This window comes from Myotis yumanensis, unplaced genomic scaffold, assembly GCF_028538775.1.
Source record: "Myotis yumanensis isolate MYYU_CA2020_CCGP unplaced genomic scaffold, mMyoYum1.0.hap1 SCAF_3, whole genome shotgun sequence".
Taxonomy (NCBI): domain Eukaryota; kingdom Metazoa; phylum Chordata; class Mammalia; order Chiroptera; family Vespertilionidae; genus Myotis; species Myotis yumanensis.
In genome coordinates this window covers 27,028,477-27,054,282 of record NW_027223754.1, presented here as the reverse complement: position 1 = coordinate 27,054,282, position 25,806 = coordinate 27,028,477, and the positions used below count along the sequence as shown (strand labels likewise).

General features: G+C 43.5%; 1 protein-coding gene across 4 annotated transcripts in view; it reads right to left on the bottom strand.

The window, feature by feature from the left end:
* Window positions 1-25,806, bottom strand: part of CSGALNACT1 (chondroitin sulfate N-acetylgalactosaminyltransferase 1) — a 313,490-nt gene that overhangs the window by 235,888 nt on the left and 51,796 nt on the right. The window contains exon 1 of one of the 4 annotated variants that reach the window (XM_070408514.1): window positions 1,685-1,822. The exons of the other annotated variants lie outside the window; for them this stretch is intronic. The gene's annotated coding sequence lies outside the window, so the exon portion shown is untranslated. Of the gene's footprint in view, window positions 1-1,684; window positions 1,823-25,806 lie in introns of those variants that run through there. 4 annotated transcript variants of the gene reach the window in all.

The window sequence follows — 25,806 nt, the reverse complement described above, 5'->3', positions numbered from 1 at the left end:
CCACAGTGCTGCAGTTCTCTCTCCTTGGGGTTTGGTATGACCCTGAAATTGCTTTCAGATCTGGCTTTGATGAGACTCTGGCAATTTCGAAACAATAGACAAATGTCACTTCCTATACAAAACCAAAATGACACTCTCATCATAGCAAAGACTTCCAATTACCAGCAAAGGGACACCCAGCCGGAGAGAGCACGCCCACACCCAGGCCCTCTCCCACCCCCTCGGAGGTGCCCAGGCAATGGCTCAGGATAGGCCCCTGGAAATAAAGCAGGTCTGCCCTCATCACCTCTCTGTACTGAGATATTCTTCCCAAATGTCCCTCAGATTTGTGCTGAAAACATTTTCCAAAGCTGCATATCTAGGAGAAGAATGAATTCATTACTGGTTTCATCGGGTGGCTGGGTAAAGACATGGCCTTTCTACCCAGCTCCAAACTACCCTCACTGATACATTTGGCATTTCTGAATATAAAATACAAACTTGTTTGTAAAAGTATTCACTACCAAACTGTGTTAAATACCATGGTTCTTTCAGGCTGTGAACATCGTGTTTAAAATCATTTCAAATTAGTTAGCTGGCCTCCTGAGATAAGACCTAGGAGCCAGAACTCAGAAGGAAGGATCAAGAAAAGGCAGCTGTCTCAAAGTTACTCTGGCTGTGAGTGGACTTTTGAAGGAATAAATGCTCTCATTCACAGCCTGTGTTGAAATCTCCCTGCACGGTGATGACTCACCACACCTCTTCCCGACATCCAGCCTGGGATGCCGTGGGCCTCACCACCGCCATCACTGACGCAACCGCAACCACAGAGCAGAGCCGCAGTCCACCAAGCACAGGGTTTGGTTCTGCCATCAGAACCAGGGTGGACTGGTAGCATCAGACAGCGTGGTCCTCTCTCCTGTTCACCTCCCAAAGGACATCAACTTCCCGCATACTTCACACACTATGCAAGGGTGGGGGTTAGTTACATTTGGGATAATGAATAACTAAAAATGTATTATCCTCTTGATAAAAGAGTATATCCTCAGCATTATGCTAAGTGAAATAAGCCAGTCAATGAAAGAAAAATACCACATGATCTCAGTCATTTATGGATAATAAAGACCATTATAAACTGATGAACAAAAATAGATACAGAGGCAGAGCAGCATCAAACAGACTGTCAAACTATAGTGGGAAGGCCGGGAGGGTTGGGGGCGGGGGGGGGAGGAGTAAGAGATCAACCGAAGGACTTGTATGCATGCATATAAGCATAACCAATGGACACAAGACACTGGGGGGTAGGGGGCGGGGGAAGGTCAAGGGGGAAAAAAGAGACATATGTAATACTCTTTGTAATACTTTAAGCAATAAAACAAATTTTTTAAAAAAGAGAGAGGTTTAGTAAAGCATGGGATGTGAGATGTGATAAAAAACAAATGTGAACTAAGTATATATGTACTATATAATCTTGTATTAAATGGAAATATATATGTTCAACAAATCAACTGAAGAATGTATTATGTATTACAATATTTCTCATAAAAATATCAAGATTCCTAAAATGTTAAATTAAAACCTCATATATTATATTTTTTTAAAAAAAGAGTATATCCTCTACTCACTTAAAATGATTTCAACTTCCAAGAGGTAACCTCTTGGTCTCATCTCCCTGGATGGAGTCAAGGGCCCCCATTCCTCTCACCAGCATTGATCATGTTCCAGATTTAGCTTCATCTTTCATCTTTCCAGTCCGACTGTCCTCATTTTTTACATTTTCTTCTCTTGGCAGTTCAGGTTTAGGTCATTTTCATCCTTTTGAAATCATTCCCAATTGCCTGTCGAGATTAAGTCCAAGTAACTTTCAAGACCCTTCCCTTTCAGTGTGTGAAATGTTAAGTAAAAGGAGGGTGTTGTACGCTCTGCTAAAGCTCACGGAGCCTCGATCCACGTGCTGGAGAAAAAGGAACAGATATTCTACCAGTGTTCTTCCCGTAGCGCCAAAGCCCACAAAGTGCCAGTGACGTAGGGAAATGAAAAGCATCCAGCCCGCCGCCCTCACTTTACAGCTGAGTGAACGGAGGCCCAGAGAAACCCAGTAGCTGGCCCCAGACCCTATGAAGAAATCCCCATCTCTTACTTCTTCCTATTCTACTTCATGTCATGTATTAACATCTTCTCCTCAAAAGACATAATTTCTATTTTTTTCTTAAAAGACATAATTTCTACTCTGCCTGAGCACTTAAAGTGTGAAGTGACTTAAGTATTACTCCATATAACAATGAAAGAGATGGGTCCGTGCCATGGCACCCCCTTTGAACAAAGCACAACTAGCGTATAGACAGGTCAAGATCATAAACCAAACATGACCACAAAATCACAGTGAGGAAACGGTATTTGCAATTCAAAACCCAACGTCTCTCCCTCAAATGAGGGGCACTTTCAAAACACCAAGAAGATCATTTGCTGCTCTGTGAGGGAGAATGTGAAAATCGTAGGCCATAAATCACTATAAATTACACCACAGAGACTGGAGTGTAGGATTATACCATCCACACATTTTCAATATAAAAGTAGTAAATATTGGTAAGAATTCAAAAATTTGATAAAGCATATGAAAAAAGTATTAAATGCCATGAATGATCTTGGAATTTTCTTGAACTTCAATATTTTAAAAGGAAACATAATTGAAGTACAGGTTATTAACTCCTCTGAAAATGAGAATAGTAAAGTTGAACAAGACTGTAAAAACTCAGATATTAAGAGAAGCTGGAAATGAATTAAGAGTGAAAACCAGCAGCACATATTGTGGCCTTTAACTCCCCGGGGGGTGCGGCGGGAGGGGAGAGAAAAATTGGCTCCAAAAAGAAAAACATAGTAATAATCTACATTATGAAAAATAGTTTTGATAAGTATGTTTTCTACTTTTCTTTCAAAAATGCAAAATGGAAAGGTAAAATCACACATCCTCTCACCATTTCTTCTTAAATTATGTAAAGTAATCATGACTGTCCCTTCCTCCATTCCTGTGATCCCACCTCATCCTGGCAGCCACTCAGGGACACAGTGTAGGAACAGATGCTCCTCAGCTTGTTTCTCCACTAACAGAGTCCCAGCCCTCTCTCTCTCTCTCTCATACACACACACACATGCATACACACATACACTCACACACACTTACACACACACATACACTCACACATGCTTACACACACATACAAACATTCACACATACATACACACAATACACACATACTAGTACACACACCATACACACATATACATTCACACATTCATGAATACATACACACATACAATCACACATACACTTATACACACACATACACATTTACATATACACACCATACACACACATACACATTCACACATACATTTACATACAAACACACATACGCTTCAATACACACAGACACATATGCATACACACATATTCATACATTCATACACAAATACACTCATACATACATTTACATGCACACACAATGTACACACACACACCATGTACACACAACACACACACACATATATGCACATACCACATACATACATACACACATACACACATATACTCACATACACATATACATATACACACAAAATTTTACAAAAATAGACAAACTTTCCACTTCTGAGTCAGCTGGCTTTCTTTGAATATATTTCAGAATTTAAAAACTAAACAAGAAACAAGTTGAATTTTTTAGTCATAAAAAAAATTAAGTCACTGATCAATTACTTTGTGAGTAAACTTAAGCCTAAAGATTTTCAGTTATATACTTCTAAACTGCTCATCTATTTTAAGTAAGAAAATGGTATAAATCACATAGGATTAGGAAAATATACTTGTGAGACCTTTTGAAATTCTCTGAAAAATAATTTATGAATTTCCAGCAATCTTGGTTTGGAGTCCTCCCCAAAACACATTTTTTAAAATGTGCTCTAGATAACTATTGACTGAAACACATTCTGCACAAAGCGGAAGACAGAACCAGCACTGTGTCAGAGCACTCCCTGCATGTACATGGCATCAGTCACATTGATAACATCCGGAAAATCACAAGGTTTCTTAGCAGGCTTCTTAGAGCCCAGACACATGGATTTGATTCAAAAATATTTCAATAATTTGCTATATGGCTTTGAGAAAATAATTTAAGTATGTGAAATTTACCTTCATTTCCTCAATAGTAGTTTGAATCAATTTGCCAATGTAAGCTCTAGTCCAATCCAGTAGCTATGCAACCACAGAGAGGAAAAAAAAAAAAAAAAAAGAACAAAAAAAACCTGTTTCTGGAAGCAAACAATTTTCTCTTTGATTTTATGTGTCCTCGCTTAATTAATTTCAGTATGAGATGAAAGGCACTATCATACCATATGGTCACTCTTCTGTTTATCAAACCATGTAAAAACTGTAAGCCTTTTCTCTCAAAACCCATTTCTAGTGTAAAATAACCAAAGGCTTAGGGCCGATAACAGAGCTTCTCACTGCAGCACGAAGGTTTCCACGCTGCCCAAATCCACCTGCTGCCTTCCTCTCCCACGCCCCTCACCTGCATGTTCCCCATGGTCCTGCCCAGGAATAACTGGCTACTCCTCCAAATATTCTCCCCCTACCCCTTTGATTTTGTTACCTCTCCCTGGAATCCTTTATTTCCCCACATCCACAACCTCCCACCTGACAAAGTTCATCATTCTGGGCTCACCACAGTGTGCCCCACCGCGTGCACGTCCCCCTGCCCCAGATCACATGTAATCTCTCCCTGACCTCCACAGTCCCTTCAGCGCCTACTGCAGTCCCTTGTAAGCAGCAGAATCGCAATCAACATTTACCTAATCGAATAATCTGTTGTCTAATTGCTTCCAAAAATTCAATCTGTATTCCCTGAATAGAAATTGTACAATTTGAACAGCAGAAGGTTACGCTAGGCAAGTTATATCCTGAATATTTCACTTTAGCTTATTAGCTTTTTAAATTATTAATACCAAAATGTCATTAAATATTGATGTGCATACATATATAATGCCTTCTAAGACGCTCGAATCCCTGCCCCTGTATTATTCTACGCCATCCCTTGGAGGGTCAGAAACATTTATCTCATATATGGGAAACCAAGGACCAACCATCAAGTATATGACATCAACTTGGAGACCAGAACTGTTTATCTGCTGCTGAAGACAAGAAAAGTGGAAAAGAGAAATCTTATTCTCAAGCAGCTTGTCATTGACTTGCAGAGAAAAGATAACACGTGAGGCAAGTGGAGCATATGTGCTTCAAGTATTTCTATGGTTTCTGTCTTAAAATAGATTCCACTTGGCTCCCAGCAAAGGTAGCTTTAGCCCTTTGGGTAATGTCCATTGCAAACGTGGCTCCCCTGAGGCCCGCTGTGAGAGCCGGGAACTAGCAATGCCAGGCGGGGCCTCCTGGAGCCCGGTGTGCGGGGCACACTCTGCCTGTGCCGTGGGCACCCCAAGGACAATGTGGCCAGAGGAGTCACAGAGGCCACAGAAACAAAGCATGACTGAAGCTGGCAGTGGAAGAAAACACAACATGGGAACTACTGGAAAAATAGGAAGGAGGATGCAGGAGCAAGACACGCAGGCGGCCACAAGCCTGGGGTGCAGCAGGAGAAATGGCACAAAGCCCAGCGGACAGCCACGGGCAGAGCAGAACCCAGGTCCCAGATCGGCTCGACACGTTCTCTGCGCACAACGGACATCTTTGGTTCTGGCCCCTCCAATCGTCCCTCCAGCCATTTCCCCAGGTAAACTAGTCAGGGCTATTAGAGGAATTCATATGTAACAATATCTTTTTAAAGATTTTTCCCCTCTCGTTATAGAGGCAATCTGTGTTTACTATTTAAAAAATACTTAAAATTCAGAAAAGGAAAAAGAAAAAAATTTAACAACCACCTATATTATAATCCAACCACATTTCCTTCAACATTTATTCAACAATTGCAGTATTAATTAGGATCTACCATGTGCCAGACCAGATACTTTTCTAGGCTTTTTGGATACATCGGTGAGAAAAATAGACCAAAAAAACAAACAAACCAAAAAAAAACCTGGCCTCCTGCAACTTATATTCTATCAGGAAAGAAAAACAATAAGCAATAACATGAACAAGTAAATTGTATAGTCTGTTAGAAAGTGGTAAGTATGGAGTGGTAAGTGGCCGAGCAGGGTGAGGCCATTGGAAGTGCCTGTGGGTGGGGGGTAGGAATGGCTACAATTCCAGGAGGGCAGCCCCGCTGGTCTGGATGGAGAACGTAGCATTACCAAATTGAAACCATACTGCTTTATAGGCTGCCCCACACACACACTCATTAGATGGCATTTCCCATCAAATATTATTATGCAATATGATTTTTTAATATATTTTTATTGATTTCAGAGAGAAAGAGAAATATCAATGATGAGAATCATTGACTGGCTGCCTCCTGCACACCCACCAATAGGCATGTGCCCTGACCAGGAATTGAACCATGACCTCCTGGTTCATAGGTCAATGCCCCACCACTGAGCCATGCCAGTCGGGCTGCAATATGATCTTTAATGACTGCAGAGAACTCTATCTCAAGAAGGTACCATGATTTAATTTCATCATTCTGATCTGTGGGGCAATTAGACTTTCTCCCTTTTTAAACTATTATAAATATTGCTTCTATTTCCTCAAAAGAAATGCAAAGAATTGAATATAAACAGTGTTAAGGTTCATGGTGTACACTTTAACTGCACAGGACAGCAGTATCTTAAAGCTGCATACTCACACTCTTCTTCCTCTCTTCCTGTCAAGGTTCCTGCCACCCACCCCTGACCATCTTTTCATGAGACTCACAGAGGTGCTCTGGCTTCCCCATTCTCCCCACCAGCAGCAACTCTGTATGTCAGAGAGGAACTCTTCCCTAGATGCCCACCTAGCACAGTGACCTGTATAGAGCAGGACATGTAATAAACACTGGATTAATAAATGAACCAAAAAGTGAATGTGAGTACTCAGAAGACACTCTGGCTTTCCTACAGCTGCAGCGATGCTTAAAAATCACCCCTCCCCCAAGTCTTCCTTTCACCAAGAGAATCATATCCTTCCTCCTGCTGAGTCATATCTCAGACACAGTCGGCATCGTCCCAACACAGCTGCCAAGTGTTCCCCTTATGCCTTTAGGATGCTGGAAACGGCCCTATGACCTGGACAGCGAAAGACTCCTAGGAACTGCCTAAATACAATGCCAGCTAGCACAAAGAGACTATGCAGAAAATACTTCTACTATTTTCCCTCTTTCTAGTTACTTAAGGGTGACAATTACATAATTGCTTATGCCCAAAACATAAAAGTATATCTCTTAATAGTTCACAATCCACTATTCATCCTAAATTCCAACCACGCAGTATCAAATTGCTACTCTCATAACAATAAAATAAAAACACACTGTCACATAAAGAAGAAGGAAAAAGCCTTAACACGTATAAAACTTGACAAACAAGAAATGACTGCACTTAGAAAAGCAAAACGAGAACAGGCTACATCAGTTATTTACCACTTAAGCTGGTTCATTATGGGACGATGCTACTGAGCAATAACAGTTTCCCTGCTGGGGCAGTGGGAGACTGGGTTGTCAGCACTGTATTTAACTGTTAGAATAACATCCTCAAAAATCAGAAGTGAGAAGTAAATCCAGAGGCCATCTCAAAAGATTTCCTAATTTATAATGTAGCCTTAGAAAGAACAAGCAGCAAACATTCTTCTTCCTGCTGAGTCATATCTCAGATACAGTCGGCATCTTCCCAACAGGCTGCAAGTGTTTCCCTTAACGCCTTTAGGACGCTGGAAACGGCCCTAAGACCTGGACAGCTAAAGACTCCTAGGAACTACCTAAATACAATGCCAGTAGCGCACAGAGACCATGCAGAGAACACGTCTACTAGCAGTGAGAACATACACCCTGCAATGACAACTGCCCTTTCTGTGAATAACCCACATGGCCACTCATTCACGGCACTACAGACAGACGTGGACGCAAAGAACGAGGGTGGAATGGAATTCAGAGTCTTCACTGGGTTTCTGGGTTTAAGCATTTGAGCCACATAATTCCTTGATCTTTACAACCAACCTGGCTATGCTTCAGAGATGCTGGAAATAGAGAAGGTGAGGATGCTAGCTGCAGCCAATAACTGTTGAAAAGAAGTTGAGTTCAGGCAAGAGGTGCAGGCAAGAGATATGAATCTGGGTGCTGCCAATAAGGCATTTCAAATCACAGAACTATCTTACTGGTGAATGCCTGTGACAATCATCCTCCCTCTGACTACAACTAGAAACTCTGGAAAAACTACAAAAAGCTGAGAACTCTGAAAAGGAAACAAAAGCAGGCAGATGGTGCCTACAGTAGTTAAAACAGTATGAAACCTGTGTAAGGACAGATATATAAATCAACGGAATAAAATCAAGGGCCCGGAAATAAACCCTCACAGGTACGGTCTAATGATTTTTGACAAGGATGCCAAGACCATTCAATGGGGGAAAGGACAATGTTTTCAACAAATGGTGCAGGGAAAACTGGAAGTCACATACAGAAGAATGAAGTTGTACCCTTACCTAACACCATATACAAAAATTAACTCAAAAAATGAATCAAAGACCTAAAACTATAAAACTCTTAGAAAACACAGGACAAAAGCTTCATGACATTAGATATGGCAATGATTTTTTTGGATATGACACCAAAGACAGAGGCAATGAAAGAAAATATAGACAAATTGGACTTCATAAAAAATTAAAATTTTGTGCACCAAAAACAATATCAACAGAAGTAAAGGGCACCTACTGAATGGGAGAAAATACTTGCAAATCATATATCTGATAAGGAATTAATAATTAGAATATATAGAAAACTCTGAAAACGCAACAACAACAAAATCTGATCCAAAAATAGGCAAAGGGCTTGAAAATATGTTTCTCTAAAGAAGATGTACAAATGGCCAATAAGCTCATGAAAAGATGCTCAATATTACTGATCATTAGCGAAATATAAATCAAAACTATAATGAGATACCACCTCACGTCCATTAGGATGGCTCCTATAAAAAAAAATAAAGAAACAGAAAATAATAAGTGTTGGTGAGGATGTGGAGAATTGGAACCCTTATGTACTGTTAGAGGAACATAAAATGGTGCAGCTGGAAAAGAGTATGTTGGCCTAGCCGGTGTGGCTCAGCTGATTGGAGCATCGTCCCGTACACTGGAAGGTTGCTGGTTCAATTCCTGGTCAGGGCACATACCCCTTCAGGTTCATTACCCAATTTGGGTGCGTATAAGAGGCAACCAATTAATGTTTATGTTTCTCTCCTCTCTCTCTCTCTCTACCTCTGCCTTCCTCTCTCTTTAAAAATCAATATCTTTGGGTGAGGATTTAAAAAAAGAGTATGTTGGTTCCTTAGAAAGTTAAAAATACAAAATTAGCATTACCATATGATCCAGCATTTATTAATATATACATAAAAATTGAAATCAGGGTCTAAAAGAGGTATTTGTACATCCATATTCATAGAAGCATTATTCAGAGTACCCAAAATGTAGAAGCAACACAAGTGTCCATCGATAGATGAATAGTTATACAAAGTGTGACATAGCCATATAATAAAATATTACTTAGCCTTTAAAGGAAGGACATTCTGACATGTGGATGAACCTTAAAAACATTATCCTAAGTGAAATAAGCCAGTCACTAAAAAAGACAACTACTGCATGATTCCACTTATATGAGATACTTAGAATAGTTAAAATCATAGAAGCAGAAAGTAGAATGGTGGTTTCCAGGGCCTGGGGGAAGAAGAGGAAATGCAGAATCATTGTCTAATGTTATAGGGTTCTAGTTTTATAAGATAAAAAGATTCTAGTTTTGCAAGATGAAGAGAGCTATGGAGATGGATGGTGGTGATGGCTGCACAACATTATTAATGTGTTTAATACTACTGAATTATATTCTTAAAATGGTTAAGATGGTAAATTTTATGTTATGCGTATTTTACAGCAATAAAAAACATTGGGAGAAAAAAGCAGAGTGCAGAAAGGGGGCAAAGTTGGGAAAGTAACCTGCAAATGGTTAATTCCTTTCTCCCTCTCCTCTCCCTCTCTTCTCCTTCTCCCTTGGCTCTGCCCCAAGGGTGAGCCCCATTCACAGAGGTCCACAGTCAGGTAGATCTCAGACAGAAAACCCATCTGTCTCTCTCCTACGAGCCAAAAAGTGTGAGTGAACCAGAGAGGAGAGAGCTGGGGAAGGGGATTCTCCACTTCTGTACTTGGACCCACCCAAGTCTCGAGTTCACCCTTGAGGGGCACATGTCAGGACAGACCTAGAACAGAAAGCAGAGCCTTTGGAAAACTCAGCTATGTTGGAACCTCCACTCAAAGAGGGTGAGACAGAGAGCGGCCTACATCAAAATAAAAAACGAACAAAACAAAAAACACCAACATTCTCGGGGGAGACCAAGATGGCGGCGTAGGTAAACACCGGAGACCGCTGCCGCAAACAACCATTTCAAAAATACAACTAAAAGACTGAACGGACATCACCCAGAACCACAGGAAGGCTGGCTGAAGAGAGACTCTACAACTAGAAGGAAAGAGAACAGCAAATCGAGGCTCAGAGGCGGCGCAGTGTGGAAAATACAAAGGTACCGAGGTGCGCGCGCAAAGCGGGCTGGTGGCTGAGGGCGCGGTTGTCGTTTTCTGTCGGGAGTGAGTCTCAGACTCTGGGCTCCAGATCCGGGCGAGTCTCTAGGGACCCAGACTCAAACGGGAGAAGCGGGATTATCCGGCATCAGTTGGAACCTGAGGGCAGCTTTCTCTCCGAGGTTTGCAGCGGCTGCCGGGGTTCTGAGAAGCAGAGCCTCTGGGAACGGGACTGAGCATGGCCATAACTGCTCCCTCCGCCTGCCCTGTTGATCCCGCCCCGCCCAAAGCCTGCGCACAGCCATTTGCCGATCGCCTCAGGCAAAGGCTGGATTAGCGCCTCCCCAGAAGGCAGACGTTTTCCATACAGCTGATTCCTATAGCCAGTCGGCCTGGGGGTCAAATCCCTCTAGTGTTAACTACAACAATTAAGGCTTGGCTAGAACAAGACTGCGCACAGAGACCACAAGGGGGTGCACCAAGAAAGCATAAAAGATGCGGAGACAAAAAAACATGACAGAAATGGAGGATATGGAGCTAAGAATCGCAATTTTGAGGGCTTGCCATAAATTTGTGCAGAGCCTCACGAAAACTAATGAGACCCTCGATGCTACGATAAAGAAATTAGAAAGTAAGCATACACGGACTGAAATAAAGAATATTATACCCAATAGCAGACCAGAGGAGTACAATAATCAAACCAAAGATTCGACAAAAAACACCCAATTGGAAAAGCAAAATGAAAAAAGAATCCGAAAGTGTGAAGATAGTGTAAGGAGCCTCTGGGACAGCTTTAAGCGGTCTAATATCAGAATTATTGGAGTGCCAGAAGATGAGAGACAGCAAGATATTGAAAACCTATTTCAAGAAATAATGGCAGAAAACTTCCCCCATCTGGAGAAAGAAATGGACTTACAGGTCCAAGAAGCGCAGAGAACCCCAAACAAAAGGAATCCAAAGAGGACCACACCAAGACACATCATCATTAAAATGCCAAGAGCAAAAGACAAAGAGAAAATCTTAAAAGCAGCAAGAGAAAGAGGCTCAATTACCTACAAGGGAATACCCATACGACTGTCAGCTGATTTCTCAACAGAAACTTTGCAGGCCAGAAGGGAATGGCAAGAAATATTCAAAGTGCTGAATACCAAGAACCTACAACCAAGATTACTTTATCCAGCAAAGCTATCATTCAGAATTGAAGGTCAGATAAAGAGCTTCACAGATAAGGAAAAACTAAAGGAGTTCATCACTGCCAAACCAGTATTATATGAAATGCTGAAAGGTATCCTTTAAGAAGAGGAAGAAGAAGAAAAAGGTAAAGATACAAATTAGGAACAACAAACATGCATCTATCAACAAATGAATCTAAGAATCAAGTGAATAAATAACCTGATGTACAGAATGAACTGGTGATTATAATAGAATCAGGGACATAGAAAGGGAATAGACTGACTATTCTTGGGGGGAAAAGGGGTGTGGGAGATGCAGGAAGTGACTGGACAAAAATCATGCACCTATGGATGAACACAGTGGGTGGGGAGTGAGGGTGGAGGGTGGGGTGGGAGCTGGAAGGAGGGGAGTTATGGGGGGAAAAAAGAGGAACAAATGTAATAATCTGAACAATAAAGATTTAATAAAAAAACAAAAACAAACAAAAAAAAAACACCAACATTCTCGAGGAGTACAAAAAGACCCAGAGTTTACACAACATAATATTCACAACATTCAGGAAAACGTAAAATTACTCGATGCAGAAAGAACCAGGGAAATGTAACCAGTTCCCAAGGGAAAGAATAATCAATAGATGCCAACTCAATATGACCAAGATGATAGAATTTTCAAGCAAAGGCTTTAAAGCAGCTATTATAGTTATGTTCCATGAGGTAAATGCTCTCAAAATCAATGGACAACTAGGTGTTCCCAGCAGAGAAACAGAAACTATAAATAAGGACCAAATGAAAATTATAGAACTGAAAAACCAGAATATCTATCATCAAAAACTCATAGGATCATTTCAAAAGCAGAATGGAGATTAAAGAGGAAAAGCCAGAAAAGTTGAAGATCAATAGAAATTACCCAATCTGAAGAACAGAGAGAACATTATAAAAAATAATAAAAATTACATCCTCAAGAAACTGTGGAACAATACGAAAAATCTAATAGGTAGCGTTGTTGTATAAAAAGGAGCAGGTAATGAAATTAAGACCAAAAGTAAATATTTGAAGATACAGAAGGATGGAATTAGGTAGGAACATCTGTAAAGTAAGTGAAGAGAGAAAAGAAGGACTCAACAACTGAGCCAGGGACGTCCAGTGTTGAGACATTGGCAAGAGGAAGAGAAACCATCAACAGAGACAGGATGAGAACTGAGAGGCTGGGTACTGAAATCGGGGCAGAAAATCAAGAAGAAAGGAGTAAAGGATAGTGCCAAATGCTGAGGATGAACCAAGTATGATAAGGACTGAGAACTGACCATTAGATCTGACAACGTAAGAGTTATTAGTGACCTTGTTAAGACCTGTTTGGTAAAGTGGTGGGGACAAAAGCTGGAACAAATAAGAAAGGGAGGGAGAGAGGGAGGGAGGGAGGGGGGGAGGGAGGGAGGGAGGAATACCCTTAAGTAAGTGAGAATAGATGGAATCCAGAGTAAGAAGGGCAGGCCTTGGACAGGGGTGAGTCTGTTGGTTTAGGAGGAAATAAATCTGAAATCTAGAAGGACGGTGGGATGGGTTTGTAGTGTTAGCACTGAAAGGGCAGAGTCGCTATCTTCAAAGTGTTCTTACTTCATCAGTGAAATGAGAAACAAGGTCACCAGTTGATATTAAGGAAGGATGAGGAGATGCTGGAGGACTGAGGAGAAAAGAACAGGTGTGAAAAGTCGCTTTGAAGAGTTAGAGAGTATGTGGATGGGGGAAATGGGGTACAGAAGTCAGCAGGGAGGTAGGGAGAATTCCTCTGTGGGAAATGTTCAGTCACAGACGACTGACATTTTCAAATTGTCTGAAAAACATTATACCCCACTGCTCAGCTACATTATAAACACATTTCCTAAGTCATTTCCTCAGGGACTAATCCCAAATATTAGACAATCGCTTTAATCTTCACACCCAGCATTCGGGGGCATGGACAGGAAGCAGAGAGAGGTCTCTGTATTCGCTTAGTGGCCTAAAGGAGATCGGATGGTGAGAATTAGTGTGAAACACTGAGACCTAGCCAACAGACAAAGGTCAGGAGAGGGAGAGGGAGACTCCAGACCGGTCATTCTTCAGATAACCAGAGACAGAACACAGACTGTTCCCAGAGAAGCCCGGGGAACGGGGCAGCTCAACCTGACAAGGTCTTGTCTTATGTTGTTCTCATAGCTGAGCAATTACTAATGATACCTGACATAAATGCAAATCAGGCTCCCAACAGAGAAGGTAAATAAGCTTAAGGAATACTCCTATGTCGCCAGCTTATTAAGAAAAGAAACCCAAGACTAATGGTGTACAGGAAAAGGGGGGGGGGGGGGGGAGAAGGTGGGGAAGCCATAACTGAAAGGACTCCAAGGTAGCAGAGAGGAATGAAAAGTGATTCCTGGAATGTACCAAACCAAAAATCTTAAAAACATTTACAAAAAGAAGAAATTCTGCACCTCTTGGACCTCTTCAGAATAGGAAACAGATTCCTCTGGAGTGACAGAAAACACCCCAAATCAAGGAGGAGGCACCAGGAAGCGCGGGAAACCAGATAGGAAGAGACTGCCGTCTGACAGAGAATCCCTGTCTACAGCGACAACAACGACAGCAAGAACGGAAACCACACAACTGGTACAACTGGTTCAGGCAGGCCCCGCGCCGGGTGCTTCCATTTCTATCATCCTGATGTGCCGCGATGCCTGTATCACAGATGGCAAACAGCCTCATGGATGCTATGCAGTCGGTACCCTAGAATATAAATGCCGTCAGGTTCTAAAATGCAGTAGTTACTATTCTATGCACTAGAACTCTTAAAGGTAAGGAAATTCAAGAATGCTACAAAGCCATAAAAAAAAATCCAATAATTTATTCCACATACAGATCCATCTCATTTTAATGCAGAGGAGGACACTGTTTGAGAATGTTGAGGAAATAACCTCTGAGGCCACTTTTAAACTCTAAAAAGCTATGATTCTTGCTCCTTCTCTTCAAATATGGTCTCATGTTAACATGGTCACGATTATGAAATCTAACATGTGCAAGTGGTACTGAGGTTCCTGGGCGTACAGGTGGGTGCCGACAGCCTCCACCGGGGTTCAAGGCCACCATGCTCCCCTGCATGTCCTCCTGAGCCATCTACCCCCAAACGGATGCTGGGGCTTAGTCCTCCGATACCAGAATGGCACCCCTGCGTCCTGATAGTAACAGAAGATGGAAGCAAGGGGGATCCCAGGCCTGGTCCCACCCACAGCTTTGTGTTCGTTTTGCATAAATCAATTCACAGACTCTGATAGCAGTTTCCTGGCCTATTAAAATGAGGGAGGTGGACAAAAATCGGAGACACTTTGGAACTGGAAGGAACTTAATTCAATTCATTTACTGACGTACACAGAGCCCCTTTCAGACCCAAACTTCTAAAAATAACAGCCACAATGACAAGCACGTTTTGTTCTGGAAGTTCATTTGCACATCAGTTCTTTGAAACTGGGAAGGTGCTTCTCCCCAGAAATAATGTTATTAGAGATGGTTGGGTTTCCATGTCAACCCACAAAAGCCTGTTTAACTTGTAACATGCCTGAATATATGTAGTTCTACAACAGTGATATCACAGCTCACTGGGCTGCAAGGGGCGTGTCTCCCACCTCCTGTGCAGCCCCCACTGTCCCTGCCAAGCCACCACCACTGACCATCAGGAACAAAGAAATTCTCAGGCAAAAAAGAGAAACAGAAAATGAGGAAAGAAATGAAATGGAAAGACAGGTATTGGGTGGGTGTGGGGAGTTGGGGCAAAGAATGAGGACCAGCCCAGCAGATCTGTGAGAGCAGAGTGAGGGGAGGGCAGCAGAGAGAGAGAAGCCATTTGCCCTCTATTCGCCTCCAACCCCACTACTGGCTCCTTTTATTGCATCAGACCCATTACCACCAACGCCAAAGCCATATCATAAGGAAGACCCGGGCACTGGAAAGGAGAGGGGTCTGCGACAGGGGCAGGACACGTGCACTAGGTCTACGTCAGATGAGGGGTAATTCTGAACATGAATTACCCACAATCCAGAAGGGGAAAGGGCATTTCTAATAATACAATCTGGCTCTTCCCTGGGCCCTTGTGCCTGGGGTGCCTGATCTCACCCCTTACAGCACCTCACCTGCTCAGGATGGGGTTCGAAGCTCCCATGTGCTCCATCCACTCCTCCCACGTTCATCCCCAACCCTGTCTATCTTAGGCTGGGCAAGAGGTTGAACCTATGCCCTGGACACCATGCTTAGAGGGTCCTGCTCACACTTCCTCCAGCAATGCCACATCCATGGAGCCAGGAGCTCACAGAGCCCCAGGGATGTGCCTACCCAGACCCCGCCCCATCTTTTAGACCAGTGGTCGGCAAACTGCGGCCCCTTGAGTGTGGCTCTTCCACAAAATACCACGTGCGGGCGCGCACATACAGTGCGATTGAAACTTTGTGGCCACACTCAAGGGGCCAAAGAGCCACATGTGGCTCGCGAGCCGCAGTTTGCCAACCACTCTTCTAGACCACACCACAGGTCCCTGGGACCTGCTTCAGTACCTGCCTGGTCCAAGCTCTCAAAGGTGGTACCCTTCCTTCAGTTTGTACAAGGGAGGCTGTTAGCAGAGGGTGCAGACAGACTTGGGACCTGTGGCCAGGGATGTAGACATGTACCGCAGGGAGATTCTGGGCAAGGAACTTGAGTTTGAGAATTCTAAATCTGAATCTGGCTGCCCAGGTTGCTATGAAGGTATATTTATCAAGAGAGGAGGATGGAACCAGATTTATACAAAGGGTGACTTATAACTTCTAGATATTTATTTCATTTTGCTGAAATTAGCCAGACAGAGAAAGACAATACCATCAGATTTCATTTATATGTGGAATCTAAAAAAAAATATAAACAAAATAATAACAGACTCATAGATACAGAGAACAGACTGATAGTTGACAGAAGGGAGAAGGATGGGGGTTGGGTGAAAAGGGTAAAGGGATTAAGAGGTACAAGTTGGGCCCTAACCGGTTTGGCTTGGTAGATAGAGCGTTGGCCTTCAGACTGAGGGGTCCCAGGTTCGATTCCGGTCAAGGGCATGTACCTTGGTTGCGGGCACATCCCCAGTAGGGGGCGTGCAGGAGGTGGCTGATCGATGTTTCTCTCTCATAGATGTTTCTAACTCTCTATCCCTCTCCCTTCCTCTCTGTAAAAAATCAATAAAATATATATTTTTTTTAAAAAAGAAGTACAAGTTGGTAGTTACAGAATAGTCATGAGGATGTAAAGGCCAGCAAAGGGAGCATAGGCAATAATATTGTAATAACTAAGTATGGGGCCAGGTGGGTACTTAAAATAGCGGGGGGACTATGTGAAGTACATGACTGTCTAACCACAATGCTGTACATCTGGAACTAATACGGGATAATACTGAAAGTTAACTGTAATTGGAACAAAATTTTAATGAAATATTTATTTCGAAACGTGGAATGGAAGCCTCCATGGGTCTCCTTGCCCCGGGCCCAGCAGCTGCTAGAGGCGGCTGTCTCTCCTCTCTCTGCTTTCGGCCACCAGGCACTGGGCCTGGAACCGATCAGAAAGTTTGCTAATGAGCTGGCAAGCTAACTTACTTCCCTTCCTAGGGGCTCTTCTGCATTAGAAATACAATGGCTCCCAGCATCGCCCCCCGCCCATAGAAGGTTCCCCAAATTTCCCTCCCACTGGGTACACTTCCCTCTGCCACACACCTGCACCTGTAAGATCACTGCCGTGCCCCTTGCGGTCTTCCCCCTTCTAGTTCCCCGGGAGCGGAGCACTCACTAGTGCGCACAGGGGTGTAAAGCCCACAAAGTATGTTGCTTCAGTGTGAAACAATGTTCAAGAAAAATGGGTCTAAACCACACGAAAGTCACAGATGCAGGTCTCAGGTTACTGAGATCTCCTGTGCGAGCCAGGACCATGCCACTGCACAGCCTGAGCAAACTGCTGCTCTGGGCCAGACCGGCCTGCCCATGCGGGAGATCTGGGTCTACGCAGCCTTTCTGGCGAGCACAGACCGGGACAACGCAGGCCTGCTGTGCATCTGAAGGCAGGGTGCTGCAGCTCACGCAAATCCCTAAAAGCTGTGCTGATCTCTGGCGAGTTCAGTCCTTTATTCAGGGAAGCGCAGGCAGAACAAGTTCACCCCGGGCACAACATCCCTTTAAACAACCCTGGGTAAGCAATTTGCCATGTCAGGCAGGGCGGGCGGGGGTAACTAACAGACAGCCCTAACAGACAGCCGGGTACCAGGGCAGGGCTGTGACCAAGTTAAACGTCAGGTCAGGATATGTGATCTGATCTGTGGTGTGATTCACACTGGGTCAGACTTCCTATGATTTGCGATAAATTCCACAAGTTCTTGGTATCCTGACCTTTACCCTACTTTGTTCAATCATAATTATTATGATCAGCAATCCTGCCTGGTCAGGTCACCATGATCAGGTCACCATGCCCTGGCCACTTCCCACAGCCTATGGGCCAGTCATCCTAGCATTTTATTAATCAGACACCACTCCAAAAATAAGTTTCAAAAAGTAGAAACAAGATAAAAAAAGGCCTGACAATGGGAAAACTATCAGAATTACTAAGAATTTGCTAATGGATCAAATTCTTTTTTTTTTTTAATCTTTCTACATACCAACAACAGCCAGTTAGAAAAATTAGGGGTGAGGATATAAGATCTCTTTCATAGCAAAAATAAAAATAACTGCCTAGACCTGAACATTTACAATTTTGCCAATAAATGGTATTGAAGCAACTGGTTATGATATTGGGGGAAATAATAACAAATTAGGTTCCTACTCCAAAACAACAGCAAATTAACCTCTAGATCTAACAGACAAAACATGAAACCATAAAACTATAGGAGAAGAAGATGCCAGCCAATGTTTACAGCATCTTGAAATGGGACAAGAATTCTGTGTCACTGCTACTGGAATGCTGCTCCCACCCCCACAGCTCTCGGCTCCGAAGCGGTGCCTCCTCCCCTCGCCACCCCCCTGGGACCCAGAGTCTCCCCGGCACACTGCCCCCCACTAAGCCTGGGAACACAGAGAAGCTTAAGCAGCAGGCCCTGCCTGACACCAGCCCTGGCTGGGGGGGAGGGAGGGGGGGGGGGCTTTCTGGGCAGGAGGAAAAGCCAGGTTCCCATCAGGAAGCCTTACCGTCAACGTAAGAAGCCTTCAAACCTGTGAAGAATTTCTGTGAGTTTATTTGAGCCAAACTCTCTACAATTGCCGGGAAACAGAATCTCAGCGGATTGAGATAATGCTCTGGAGAATGGCAGTTTTGCATCTTGTTTTATACGTTACAATCAAAAGAGGAGACGTAAGTGGGTTACATGAAATCCACTGGTGATAGATTAGGAAGGTGGGAGAAAGCAAAGCAGGGAAACCTCTGGGATTGGATAAAGCGTAAAAGGATAGACATGTCTTTCACTTAGGTGGGTGCAGGATAGTTAACAGTCACGAATTAACTCAATAACAACGAGGGGATTTGTGGTCTCTGTAGAGCAGTGCCTGTGCTTTGAGGCTTCCAGGGAAAGGAAAATTGCTTTGACATTCCAACGATAAGCTATCATCGATGCAAAAAGACAATAAGCTCAGTCCAGGTAAAGATTGACCTTTGTCAGGGAAGATGCCGGCCGGGGACATGACTAGCCACCATAAACAGCTCTTTAGTTTAAAGCGTCTTAACTTCAAACCACCCTTTGTGATTACTTTAGGTCTCTGGGCTTGCAAGGCCGCCACGCAGGTTACATGTGGCCCTTTTCATCCACACTTACTGTGGAAGCTTTTCTGGTCAACTGCCTAAGGAGAGCGCAGAAGGAAAAAGGGAACTTGAAGCTCCAAAGCTTCAGGGATTTCTTGTGATTCCTTTTCTCATTATAAGTAAACTAGAGGCCCAGTGCATGAAATGTATGCATCGGGGAGGGGGCCCTCACCCGGCCTGCACCCTCTTGCAATCTAGGACCTTTTGGGGGATATCTGACTGCCATGGGATCGGGCCTAAACCAGCAGTCGGACATCCCTCTTACAATCTGGGACCACTGGCTCCTAACTGCTCGCCTGCCTGCCTCATCGCCCTGGTCTCTGGTTGTTCTGGTCATTCCACCATTTCGGTCACTGGGCTTTTATTATACAGGATATCCCCTTTGTATCTAATCCTGTATTCAAAATTTTATATTTTTCTCTTAAAATGAAAACCAAAATTGCATAAGCATCAGGCCCTGCAAAACCTGGAGCCATCCCTGCTCACATACTTTCTGCTGCAGCCAAACACTCACACATTTTGCACAACCCACCTTGCTGCAACATGATCAGATTTTGGAGGAGGTGCTCAATAAGTATTCATTTAATACTTATATATTTATAACATGTATATTTATAATTATGGTTAAGAGTACAACCTTTGAAATTAGACAGACCCCTTTAAGCCGCAGTTCCCTTTTCTATAAGATGTGGATAATATTTTGCAAGTTGGGAAGACTTGGTGAGATAAGGTATGTAAAAATGCTAAGAGTAGTACCTAATACAGGGGAATAAAAATTTAACAGCAGGAAGGTCTGGAAAACTGTATGTTTAAAGTGGCTATTTCTGGTGGCAAGATGAGAGTTTTTCCTGATTTCCTTTTGTTCATTTGTATTTCCTAATTTTTCTTTACTTCTTTTTGCTTATTTGTATGTCCTAATCTATCGGCAATAAGCACATACTATTTGAGAGGAAAAAATGTTATTTGGGGATGATCCTAATCAGTATTAACCAGTTCTTAGTGTTAAATAGCTCGGTAAAAAAAGAGCAGTTTCAAAGTAAACTACCCAGACTTGGGAGCTGGCCAGCCGTGCTGTCCTGTGGGGCTGAACAAGCTGCTGACGGGTTGGGACTAGAGGGAAGGACCTAGGTGTGTAGCTGGTGTTTGACCATCACCATTGCAGAGCCAAGTATTGTCTCAAATAGACAAGGGAGACAGAGGGTGATCAGTCTACCAGCCCCTGAACTTCCCAGGTAATGGGGCCTAACGTGAGCCACATGGCCCCAGAGAACTCAGAACAAGACTGCTTGTGGTGACCACACCAGCTGGGAACTGTTCTTACTCAAATGCTCCTCATCCTCAATTCTTAGTCGCTGAGACTTCTGAATCTGGTAGGTGTGGTCTTTCAATGAAGGATATTTCATTACAAGGCTAACTTTGATGTATCAGAATGAGCAAGAAAGGGTGGTTTGGGAGTCAGGAGGCCTGGGTTCAAGTCCTATTTCTGCCAGTTAACAGCCCTATGACCTCGGGAGAGTCACCTTCATTGAAGCTGCTTGCTCACCTGTACAACTTAGACAGTAGTGTCTATACTCAGACATCCAAAGGATCAGGTACATACGTGCTCTCGTGAACGGTGAGGTGTCCCACGATGGTACAAACAACATGATGACACCCGTTAGCCATACACAAGACAAGAGGACACTGGTTCTTTCCCTCAAGTAAACCAACCTTGGCTAACGGAGGGTGGGAAACGACAGCATTCTGTTCCATGCTCCACCTACGGCAGGAGAAGACCCACAAGAAGGCCCCAAAAATGGAAGGCCAAAAAGAGAGTGTGGAACCAATGGCAACTTGGGGGCCACCCATGCGAGGGGTTCTCTATGTCAGTCTGGACTCTTGATAGCAGGGCTGAAACTAACACTTGCCAGTTTGGGGAAAGCATCAGAAGGCGAGCAAGAACTCACTCTGGCTTTCTCCACAGAAGGTGCTCACAGGAGTTAGCCTTGTAATGAAATATCCTTCATTGAAAGACCACAGCTACCAGATTCAGAAGTCTCAGCGACTAAGAATTGAGGATGAGGAGCATTTGAGTAAGAACAGTTCCCAACTGGTGTGGTCACCACAAGCAGTCTTGTTCTGAGTTCCCTGGGGCCATGTGGCTCACGTTAGGTCCCATTACCTGGGAAGTTCAGGGGCTGGTAGACTGATCACCCTCTGTCTCCCTTGTCTATTTGAGACAATACTTGGCTCTGCAATGGTGATGGTCAAACACCAGCTACACCTAGGTCCTTCCCTCTAGTCCCAACCCGTCAGCAGGTTGGGAGTGCTGCCACCACGGCCACAGGCAGATCCAACCATCCTTCCTCTCTGAAATGCTCGCTCAAGATTCAAAGTTCAGGGAGGAGCGTCCAGTTGGCTGTGCTAGGAGGTGTGCCTGTGAGCACACAGGGTGGACGCCTGCCTCCCACCAAGACTACACCCAGAAGAGACGTCCCAGAAATGGAAAAGACAGCAAAAGCCCAAACAAATGTGCCCTCTGGTCTGAATGCCACATTCGGTTCACGTGGAAACATGGGCCACACAGAACTTCTCCACAGCCTGGGGTTGTTCACCACCTCTCCTCACCCCATTAGTACAGAAGAGGACAAGCTAGCCTGGGCAAGAACCTTCGGGAAGGTAACAATGCCCAAGAGGGACAGTATCAACCCAGGAGTCATGGTGATTGCGGGACGAGACACGGGGTCCATGGTCAGTCACGTCCCTCCCTTCTCTGACTCCACTTCCAACTCAGTCACATGTCTCTACCTCTCACGCTTGGCACAGAAATTTCTGTCAGGGACAAAACCCTATGGAACACAGAAGCACTCACACTAGAAAATGCAAACACCAAGATAGGTTTTTCAAATGCCCTCTCTGCTATTTAAGTGTTTACTAAGCGGTTTAGATATATTCGTGGATTCAGGGCCTCTGTTTGCATTAAGAACTGCAAAAAATGTGCACAGCATGACTGTATTTGTGACTGTCACTCTATCAGGATGAAGTAGAAATGTGCACAGTATGGCCGTATTTGTGACGTCACTCTATCAGAATGAAGTAGAAATGTGCACAGCATGACTGTATTTGTGACTGTCACTCTAGCAGAATGAAGTAGAAATGTACACAGTATGACTGTATTTGTAACTGTCACTCTACCAGAATGAGGTAGAAGAAATATGACTGTTATTTGTGACTGTCACTCTATCAGAATGAAGTAGAGGAAATGTGCACAGTGTAATTGTTTTGTGACTGTCACTCTATCAGAACAAAGTAGAAATGTGCACAGTATGACTGTATTTGTGACTGTCACTCTATCAGAATGAAGTAGAGGAAATGTGCACAGTGTGACTGTATTTGTGACTGTCACTCTATCAGAATGAAGTAGAGGAAATGTGCACAGTGTGACTGTATTTGTGACTGTCACTCTATCAGAATGAAGTAGAGGAAATGTGCACAGTGTGGCTGTATTTCTAACTGCCACTCTACCAGAATGAAGTAAAGAAATATGACTGTATTTGTGACTGTCACTCCACCAGAATGAAGGAGGCATCACGAAGGCCTCAAACCACCAATATGCTTTCCGCTAGTTGGCGTCAGAAACAACAAAGTCCTGAACCAAACATTTCAGCATCAATCTCTGTGTATGACCGTTTCAACCCACATGCTTCCTGTGCTGAGCAGGAAAACCGAGGATATAAATGCACAACTCGTGTCTCATCCTCTGTCCCCATTAGAAGTTTTGGTTTAGAGTGTAGTTGACCTGAAAGAGATGCTGTACTGAAAATAATATATATTTGCACATCACAATCCAAATGTACAGTGCTGTACAGATGTGCAAATTATTGAAAAATGAAATTAATAAAGCTGAAATTCTTTTCATCTAGCAGTTAATTAGCACAAATTACAAACTGGATTATATTACTCCCTACACAGTGTGTGCCTCGGACCATTACCAATAGGGATAATTTCTGAAATGTCTTCAACCATTTCTCATGTGTCACAGAACATTTGGCTTCCAAAGACATGTGGTGCCACAGATGAAACTCCACTCTCCCATTACTTACTCCAGTCAGTGGTTTTTACTCCTTAGAAAAGAAGAACGAGACTACACATAGAGAATACTGTTATTGCTGTGTCTATTACAACTGTAGATCAGGAAGCAAAAACCACTGCAATTTCTCAATTGCTGCCATTTCCAGGCCAATTTCTTTTATAAATCAAAAAAGAGAAAAGTGACTGAAGCAGATACTATATATGACCCTTAGAGAAGAAGTCAGGTTTCTAATAAAATATGAACACCCACACTGGCCTACAGGAATACAAATGATCAGTTCCTTACATTTGAATAGACTCTGCTGTTTACAATTCTTAGTTTAAAAAGCGCTTATACAATTGTGAGCCACATTCTCACCTCCCTCACAACACCCCTCTGAAGCAGGTGTTCGTACTCCATTTCACAGATGACTAGTTGACACTCAGAGAGAAAATGATTCTCTGACTAGATCAGTATTTGGTCCCTGCAGCCATTTGTGGGAGCTTCTTTGGCTTTAATATATTTTTATTGATTTCAGAGAAGAAAGGAGGGAGAAAAAGAGACAGAAACATCAATGATGACAATCACTGATTGGCTGCCTCCTGCACGCCCCACACTAGGGATTGAGCCCACAACCCGAGCATGAGCCCTGACTCAGGATCTAACTCTGACCTCCTGGTTCATAGGTCTATGCTCAACTACTGAGCCACACCAGCCCTGGGTCTTCCTATAGGTTGTTGTACTTCAATGAGTGACTTGGAAAAATAGAGTTTGTTGGTGAGGGTTTGAGGTTGGAATTCCAGTGAAGGTCACTGGGGATTGGCCGCAGCATCCCTCAATGGGGGAGATGGATTTTTATTTAAAATCTTCGTGGTGGTTTATTGTGAAGCAAAATGACAGGCAAAGGCCACACCCTGAAGGGGAAGGAAAGAGGCTACCACAGGAGGTGAGCAATCCCATACAATCTTTTTCTCCAGGTGGAATTCCTTTGTTCTGCTGCAAATGTTTATCATGCCCACTGTGTACAGAACTGGGCCATGAACCATGCACTTAAGAACATCTAGAAGAAACATTAAGTCACATCAGTGAATGGAGAAAATACCACCTTACATTTTATATTGGCTCCTTTTCTTCACCCTACAAATTCTCCCACTTTTGAAAAAAAATAGGAAAAAAGAAAAGAAAATGAATGCTGCCTGGTTAGGTATCACCACCCTCTTGTTATTGCCCTTTCTCTCTTCATACCTCAGGTAAGCATTTTGAAAGCATTGTCCATACCTATTCTCTCCACCTCATCAACGTCATCAAATTTTTCCTGGTAGCCCTGCAGTCAGATTCCATCCTTAGCCCTCCAACAAGACTGTCCTCGCCCAGCTCACCTGGGCCCAGTGTAGACCTGAAGAACACTGTTCAATTCAGCGTGTACCTAATGAATGCGCCAAGACAGATTCCAATGGGCCATGTAATTTAGGGATAGCAGTGCAGCCTCACCAGATCAAACAAGTGATTGAGTCTTTCATTTAGAAGAAGCCACAGTTCAATGTTCATCAGAGGCTCCTAACAGGGTTCAGCAGTTCTAAAACATGTGGTCAAATTCCTTGATACTTCTCTCATCAACAGGTAGCGTCTTCAGTCACCAGCCCTTCAACACTGGCCCGCCAATGAAGCACAGCAAAAATAATGCCATGAGACTCCAAGACTGTCGTCAAGACCACATCACAGCTTGCCACCTGGCTCTCTTGGGATGAGCACTCTAGAGACCAGCTACCGTGGTATGAGAAAGCCCAGACACCTCATGGAGTGTCCTCCATGAAGAGGAACCAAGGCCCCGGTTGAGCTCCCAGCCAACTCAGCAGCCATGTGAGCGGCCTTCTGGGAAGAGGATTCTCTAGCTCCTCCTCCCCCTGGCCCTCCCAGCCCCTGGCCCTCCCATCCTTCTGTTGAACCACCCCAGCTGATGTGCACAATGTGCAAGTCTCCCATGCCAAGCTCTGCCCAAATTTCCCATTTGTGAATTCAATAAATGGCTGTTGTTTTGTGCCACTATGTTTGGGGAAGGTTTGCTATGCAGCAATAAACAACTGATAAACAAGACTACAGAAGAC